The following is an 8,969-nucleotide window of genomic DNA, read 5'->3' on the forward strand; positions in this document are numbered from 1 at the left end:
TATCTGTTAGGGCTTGTGTCTGTACTGTTTTCTTTTTTTTTTTTTTTTTTTTTTTTTTTTGACTTGTGCAACATGTCTTCATTGGTACAAACAAAGCGGGTTGACGGATTCCGCCGCTTATTTACGGTCTTTTAAGAATGCAAAAGGTGCAGCAGATTTATGAGGCTGTCTGTGTGCAGAGGTAGGTAAGTCTGCTGCCTTACCTAAGTGGATTACGAGGTTTTAGGCTTTTCTCCTTGCACAACTTATCGGCAGAAAATAGGCGTTGCAAGACGTCGGAGAAATATTGCCACCCTGACTCCTCATAACATCACCATTAGCCACGGAGGATTGCAGAAATGTGATTAATACATCAGCATTTTGACAGTGTGAGGCTGAAAAGGTAATATGGATTATTACAATGGCTGTAGAGCTCAATACCGCCAACCAAGTTTATCCATTTATCTGCAATGATGAGGCTCCTTTGTGTTGTATGCCGTTGTAACATCTATCTAAATAACAAAAGATATCGTTCGTATACGCCGTTGTTGTGCTGTTAATATTCAGCCAATGCAACAATGCATGTGGGAATTGAGTAAGGAGACAAAACTTGACTCAGAGTGGAGGGAAAAGTCCATAGAACATTACGAGCTTTATGAATCGATGTTCGAGCCTCTGGTACTCGCCATTTCTTCCTTGGCTCAGGTATCTGATTACCTTCAAACAAAAATATTGCTCCTGTTCTGTTCAATTACCACTGACCAAGTGCTGAATGATGCAATTCACTATCTAAGAGGTATTTTTTTTCTTCCTTTTTGTGCTCACTTTGTGTGTGTCCCTTTTAGTCAGCCTTGGATGATACGTGCTGAATAAATGCCATTTTTCTGTCGTTTCAAGTGCCTCTTTTCTTTCTGCATTCATTCAAGCTTTCAATACCTTTTCTCCCCCTCTCTTCTCCTGTCTCTTTTTTTTTCCACGAGCAGGAGGGTTTTACTTTACTCCTTTGTCATCCTAATTGATTGCATTAACCTTTTGAGTATTGAATTTCCTGTGCATCATGCCGAGCACAATGTGGAATATTATCATAATCCCTCCAAGTAATGGACACAGGGCAATCAACAATGCTTTAGGAAAAGTACATCTTTGAAAGATGGAGCGTCATGTTATTTTTCCATCCAAAGATCTAGATAGGCGGAGATTGTAGGGCTTTCAGAAACTTTCTCCATAAATCCAGGGTATTTTTTTGTATTGTTCCAAGCAAATAGGTTGGAAACTTACATGAAAGTTTGTGTAATTCTTGATAGTCAATAAAACTGATTTTTATGAGACAAAATAAAAGACATGCACTTCAAACTTGATTGCAGTGCCTTCAGTTTCGCTGAGCTTTATGTTTAGGTTATAAAAATTGTGGTGGAAGCTAGTGTTGTACCGATATGTTGCTAGCTGAGTTAAACACAGATTTGATTGGTTTTTGATTTCTGCCTTGTGGCTAAATTTCTGTTGAAATGAGCTGGCCAAGCAAATGGAACAAGTCAGAACATAAAAAGAAATCTGCCTTTTATCATTGTAGATTTATTTTTTTCCAACTATTTGCAAGATTCCTGCATATTTTCCATTTCAAGGTCCCTTACTTTTCCTGACTTACATTTAAAAATTGACTTATAAATGTTTTCCAGTCAGTTTTTATAACATTCCAGACAAAATATGAACCTAGTTGTTTTGTATTTGTTGTGTAATGTCTTTATCTTTCATTAATCATGGAACAACAACATGATGCTAAGGTTGGCATATGACTGCTGCGAGGTATTGTGCACCTCCTCAAATGTTGCAATGTTGCTTTTATATCTGTAAACATTTTGCTGCTGCTTTGCTTGATGTTCAATTAATATGTGTTTCACTGCTTTAGGTAAAGTTTATGTCCAGAATGTGTGAGGTCTGCAGAGACCCCTCAGACCTGTACACGTCCTGGGTGGAGTGAAGGTCAGCCCTGGTGATCTTCTCTGCAGACCTGATTGTTCATTGTAGTTTGGACCTCTCCTGTTTTGTGGTGAACCAAGCCACCAAGTGACGGAGAAGCACAGGGTAGACTGAATATTGGAGAGTAGAAGATGACCATTTTGGTAGATTGTATTTCCTGAGGAATGCTGCAGGAAATACAGCCTTTACAGAGTTTTCTACCAAACAGTGTCTTATGTGTGACGGTCGTCTCAGATTAAGAGAAAGGGTGGCTTGTGGGTACTGGAAATCATCCACAGGTGACTTACCTGTTTCTGCGAGCAAGAGTTTGAGATGAGGTGAGTCATGAATGAAGGAGGCAACACTGTTGCTTCCTCCACTGTTGCCCAATAAGTCCTAGAACAAATATGAATGGTTTTAAGATGGCCTCCAAAAGCCTGTGTGGTGAGTGAGTCAAAGTGTTCTCAGAAAAAAATTCAGACTTTTAAGTCTTTTGTCAAATATTAAAGGAAGTCAATGAAGACTTTGCCTTTCTTTCTACTGTTGCCGCCGGTGATCAACTACAAAGTTGGTTCACCAGTTAAGCAACTTTGTAGTTGTTGCCTTTTTTAGAAAAACAGTTTTCTAAAGTCTCTTCTTTTGAAATGACAAAAAAAATAAAATGTTGTTGTCTCAAGTGAGACAGTTGCTTTTCTTTCTGAGAAATCCAGGTAGAGAAGTTGTCAGGTGAATTATTCATTTTCCGAGTATTAGCTGTGTTGGGTAATAAAGAACATCTCTTCTTTATCAGTTCTTTATCAAATCATAAAGTTCAGCATATCATGTAAGTGTGATTGAGATGGATATTTGTATAAACTGAGAAACTTTTCTGAGGAACTGTGAATCTATTCACACTGATTTAAGGGGGTATACTGCCACTTTGACTAGTGGCGATATACCCCCTTAAATCATTGTGAATAGATTAAATCATTGTTCCTGTTTGAAGTTTCTCAGTTTATACAAATATCCGTCTCAAATGGCTTGGCTGATTGCAAACCTAGCCACCACGTGCTTAAAAAGCAGCAGCTCCGAACTTGAAGCTGCTAAACCGCGAGCCTCCCGAGTTGACATCGACTCCCTGACAGGTGTTGAAGCGTCTTTAGAAAAAACTAGGAGAAAATCCAGCTGCCTTTGATTTAAGCCAGGCATCTGACATTCAAACTTATCACAAAAAAATATATTTTGACACATAATCAATTTGACCAATACTTATATCTCAATTTGTAACCAGTGCATCCAGGTTGCAGTGAATAACTTTATCTTTGGGTGTGTCGAACCCGAACATGGAGTAAAATCATTGCAATAAAGCGGGATACAATTCAAAGCTCATTTTATTTATTTACAGCACATAGTTTTGAGGGGTCAGCATAAATAAGCTTTAGTGACAAGGTAAGCCTGCGATTTAGCATGGCATGGACTTTAATCTCTTTACCCGCTTTACAATACTCTGTTTTGGTTCAAGGGGTTGTGTTAGTTGGATTTTCTCTACAATTTTCCCTCTGAATAATAAGAGCGAGTTTGCTCATATTGCTTTATTATTATGAGTTCTCCTGGCCCAGAATGATATGAATGAGGAGGGACTTTGAAATAAATTTAAACAGGCATTACTAGTATATTCCACAGTTACGCTGCACCTTAGCTGCTTCAATAATATTAAGGCCCCCGAGCTTAAAACCTACAGAAGACACTCCAAGGATAACAATGCAATAATAGCCTGTTAACAAGGTCGGAGGTAGCCTATTGACTTTAATCTGTTGCTGTAGCTGTTATATTTAAACACAATAGTAAAGGAATAAAAAGTAGTTTATGTTGCAAGACCAATGTAATACCCATAACTGTCTTATAAAGGCTTAATGTCAGAAGGCTTTAGGGGAAGTGTCAGTTGAATAACACTGATCAGCCTTGAGCTTGGGAATTAGAGACAGCAAATCTTTTCACATAACCTGGCAACTGGGAGAGTTTAAAGAGATGCAGAGGTGGGCTGCAACTTTTGCAAAGCAATTTTTTGATGCGTTTTACGCGTCTTATTACAGTAATTTAAGGTGCTGATAGAGTTTTGCGAAAATAAAAACATGGAGGCAACCTGCATTTAGACAACAACAACAAGTATTATCCAGCATGCAGCTACACATTAGTGGCGAGGCAAGATGTAATTTATTCGAAATGGAATGAAACGTTGCTGGTCATCTGCAAACATTTTCAGATGCACGCATGTTTACGCCGTGGACCGCCCAGTTGCTCTCGCTTGTGGCGTCTGCAGGCCGGCTCTGTGTAAATCCTTTAAATAAATTAAAATGATCGATTGCTGCAAAACAGACCAAAAACTGTTACCCCGTTTCTGTGGAAACGGTTGGCATTATCTGGTTTGTGTTTATGAACTGAGGCAAAATACCCTGTAATTCATATCAACTCTATTATAGTTTTTTTTTTCCTAGCACAAATAGGAAAAATCAATGGAAACAAGCTCTTATGCATGGATAGATGCTGGGTTTTGATCAATACTGTTTTCACAGGGATGGTGCCTTTGAGTTTGATTGAGGCCAGGTTGCACAGAGCTGGTCGGAAGCTGTATAGAAATGCAGATGCCTGGGAGGAAACGCACTCACCATTTGGGCAAAAATCTTTTGGTACCTGAGTTTTATTGATCAGAGTAGAATCGTGTGATTAACTGAGGGTGAGGGTCATAAAATAAGTCAAGGTCACTCAGCAACACCAGCCCTAATCCCGTCCATCTTTTGTATTCAATCAAGCGTCACTGGTATTCCACTGGGATTCTCTGTGCCCTCAGCATATGGAAACTAAGGGCCCCTTAGCTCAATTATAGAAGCGCATCGAGCTTCAGAATATTGACATATTTCTGTATTCTGAAAATGTCATGGATAACGATCAACTCGTTCGCCAGAAAACGCTTTCATAGAAACCTAAGATTTGGAGGCAAGATGGAGACGGTATTGAATTTGTGGACTTGCTATAAGGTCACGATACTTCCTAACACTGTAAAGTTTTTACTCCTTTGTCTCACACTGTGTTGGTAAAAAAAAAATTAAAAATATATAATGAGGCAGGTGTTTTGCACAGTTAGCGATAAGTGGGCTAAGTAGTTACACAACAGATCTAGTTATGCTCAGTGATCACCATTAATTTAGTTTATCATCAGCTGGGTGCACAGAGATAGACTTTACCCACAGATAAAATAAATTGTGACACTTAAGGAATATATTTCAGTTCATTGGTTGTACATCTGTTTAATTATTGACTAATGCTATGGAGGAGAAGGTTTCTTCCATTAACGACACAGTCAAACTTACAGATAAGACTGTAAGAAGCAGGTTTATCTTTGCTGCATCTGTACTTAGGTGTCTTATTGATTATTAACAAACAGATCTTAGATCTATCTAAAACAATAACAGCCTTCAGAAACTTCAGCATAGTGGGGAAAAGTGATCATACTATGGAACATATTTACCCTTCGTCACGTTTCAACCACAAACTTCAAGGAGCTTTATTTGGATTTCATGTGAAAGATTCGGACAAGGAATTCCATGATGACAGAAGAAAAACTGGCAAACATGTTTGTAAATGATTTACAAATAAAAATCTGAAAAGTGCGGCATGCCTTTGCATTCAGTGCTTTGTTACCCTGATTCCCTTTTTTAATTGCTTTTTATTCAAGTTGGGATGAGGTTGAGAGCAGGCTTAGCTTATAAAACAAAATCTCAAATTTTAAACATCTCACCAAGCTCAGTTCTGCCAAGACATGAATATCCACATAAAGTTAGAGGCCTGGCTGGGAGAAAACTAATCAGAGAACCAGTGAAGAGGCCAGTGGTAAATCTGGAGGAACTGCAGAACCAGATTCTCAGGTAGGAGAGTCTCCTGACAATACGACTCTCAGTTTCTGCAAATCAGGCCTTCATGGGTGAGTGGCAATTAAAACAACCAAGACCATTTTGTAGTTTGGCTATAGTCATTTGGGATGCACAACGTGTATGTGCCCTGTTTCTTGAGCAGGGGCTGTGAAGCAAGAGCTGTTGTGAAGACAGATAAATATGTTGCAATGCTGTTAGAAAAAAACCTGTTATAAACACTGCAACAGAATATTGTGATCTTCCACTACCACAACAACCCTAAACATAAAACCATTTAATTGCACCAAGAGCTGCAATTAAATGGCTTTCATCAAAGGATCTATGTGTTAAAATGGCCTAGTCAAAGTTGAGACCTAAATCCAATTGCAAGCATTTGCAAGTTCACAGATGCTCCCAGTCTTTGCATGTGCAAACCTAATAAAACTCCAAAACACCTGCAGCTGTAATGGCAGTGGAAAGGCGGTTCTATAAAGTGTACTAAGTGAGGCTCTGAGTACATTTGCACATCAATATTTAGATTTATTATTGTTTAAATCAGCTATTTTTCTTTCTGCTATTGGCCTGTCATATAAAATTCAAGTGAATCATACTGCTGTAACATGAAGAAATGAAAAGAAGTTTCACAGGGGTGAATATTTTTTTTTTGTATGGAACTATATACTTTTACCATAACTTCTCTTTAATTTGTTTTTCCACTTATAACTCGTGCATTTCCTGTCACTTGCAAGTTTTCTCCGTTCTGTTTTCGAGTTTAAATTCTCCATCTTTCTCCGATCTGCATCGTCTTGAGGACAGAATGCTAATTGTTCTAATCTGGTTACCGCTTGCTATTTTCAACAGTTCCATTAGAAAACTCCAATCCTCCCCCACCCGCCACCTCTCCCTCCACCTCCCACTCTCTCTACCCCCCGTCTGCCCTGACCTACATGGTTGTCACATGGCCCCGGCTCCCTGGCTTGGCATTTTATGGAAAATCTGCAGGAGATAAAGCCACAGGGTTTAAAGTGTTATCCCTGCCTGTCCTTTGAGAAGGGCTAAACACTGAATGAGGTGTTATTGCATCAATGCTGTTGGACACACACACACATGCACACACACACACTCAAAGGAACCAAAGAGGATCTCTTCCTCCCTCCTTCTTCCTCTCCCTCTCTCTCCTCAGTTTGATTGGATTTAGTAGAGTGTCACCACTGTGACTTTGGGGGATTTCTCTTTCCCTGTCACTGTCTTCTGCACGCTCACTCAGGTTATTTACTTTACTTGTCCAGAAAATGGACTCTGATCTGCAGCTTACCAGCAAAGCCAGGGGGGAGACAAGTGCATTGTGGTAGTTAAGATATGCCCGACAGCCACCTAGACGCTTCCTTTCCCCTTCCCCGCGCTTACTGGTTCACTCGCTCCCTTGCTGGTGCTGAGGGCTTAGTTTTTTTTTATTTTATTTTGCATTGTGACCGAGTCCCCTTCACACTGTTGTCTGCCTGTAAATTTTCTGCTGCCCTTGCTATTCAGCCAATTACAGCAAAAGAGCTTTAGTGATTTTTTTTTCTCTCCCCCCTTGTCTTCCTCCTGGTGTATATTTATATATTTATTTTACAAGCAAATGACAAGCATCGCTGAAGGTTAAAAAAATGCTGAATTTCATAGTGCGTATAATGTCATTTTTTCTGTAGCGGGGCTAATCAATAGACAGCAGCTTCATCTTGTGCAAAACAAACACATGCACACGGCAGACTGTTACAGCTTCCGTGCCTGTTGCATGTAAATATTGAGGTGGAAGAGTGATAAAAACTCTTGAGTTTTTTTGTTGCCAATTTTCATTTATTTTGTGAAATAAGCACAATGACACACATCACCCTCCATTTCCACTGTTATACTGGATAGGAATGTGTAAAACCCATAATTTTGACTTTATTTTGTGTCTTTTTTATACTGATCAATTCAGAAAAATCTAACATATCTGTGCACATTTATGCAGTGGAAAAAAATACAGATGTTAGAAAATACTTTTGTTGCTTTTGTTCTTATCTTTACAAAATTACTCTTAAATGTTCCACTAGGTAACAAAACAGAACTGAATCCGTTTGGTTTTATTTATTTATTTTTTTTTAAGTTGAACTCACTGATTTAATCAGTAATTAGTGACTTCTGGCTCACCTGGGGTGTAAATATGACAAAGCACCTAAACCTAGTTTAGTTTTCCCAGTGTAATACCACAGAGTAAAAAACATACATCAATCACAAAAAAAAAAATAATAAAAAAAAATAATAAAAAAATAAAACAACAAATTGCAGTCTATGGTATAATTGCTTACATTTAAAGCAATACAGACTCTACCTGCTGAGGAGGCTGAGGTCTCTCGGAGTTCATTGGGGCGCTCCAGACATTTTTTGACTCTGTGGTTCATCAGCCATCTTCTGTGATGTAGTTTATTTGAGCAGCAGCTTATTTACAGCGGAGAGGAAGCGGCTAGATAAGCTTATCATGAAGGCCAGCTCTGTCCTAAGATGCCCTCTTGACCCAGTGCAGGTGGTGGGAGACCAAACTTAACTCTTGTTAGAAAATACCATCTCTGTTGGACGTTGTGTCCCAGCTGTTACTAAACTGGAGAGCTCCTCCAGTGACAGACCGCTGCATCCTCGGGGGCACAACAGAGTGTTACTGCAGATCCTTCCTCCCAGCAGCTGTTAGGCCAGTGGTGGCCAAACTTGTTGCAACATGGGCCAGAATCCCAAAGTTGTAAAAGTGCTCCGGGGGACCAAATAGCTTTTCCAACTTGAAATGTAAAATAATTTAGTAATTTAAAAGAAAAATCTGTTCAGCAATAAATTCAACATAGAATCTTCTTTCAGTTTATTTGGTCTACTGTATAAAGAGTAAAAAATTAATAGAAGAATTCAGCACTAGTCTTTTTTTTTACTTAGGAATCTATGTATGTTTACAGCTGTACTTACTATGAAATTAAAATAAAAAGAAAAATACTTTGTATGTAGCACTTTCCATTAAGGAAGAATCAAATATGTCATGAAAAGGATCAGATTTGTGCCAGTCTTGATCTGCAGTCGGTGGCTGGACAGAATTGTTTATCACTTTGGACATACCTGTGTATTAACAGCACACTTTTTTAA

At 38.8% G+C, this 8,969-nt stretch overlaps 1 long non-coding RNA gene across 1 annotated transcript in view; it reads right to left on the reverse strand.

Moving 5' to 3' along the window:
- The window catches only part of LOC106949118 (uncharacterized), a 15,431-nt gene extending 6,849 nt beyond the window's left edge, over positions 1-8,582 (reverse strand). Inside the window, exon 1 of the long non-coding RNA XR_001425323.1 lies at positions 8,179-8,582. This is a non-coding gene — a long non-coding RNA (uncharacterized LOC106949118). The remainder of the gene's footprint in view (positions 1-8,178) is intronic.
- Between the last annotated feature and the right edge of the window lie 387 nt (positions 8,583-8,969).

This window comes from Poecilia latipinna, unplaced genomic scaffold, assembly GCF_001443285.1.
Source record: "Poecilia latipinna isolate Pla-1442-1.1 unplaced genomic scaffold, P_latipinna-1.0 Scaffold326, whole genome shotgun sequence".
NCBI lineage: Eukaryota > Metazoa > Chordata > Actinopteri > Cyprinodontiformes > Poeciliidae > Poecilia > Poecilia latipinna.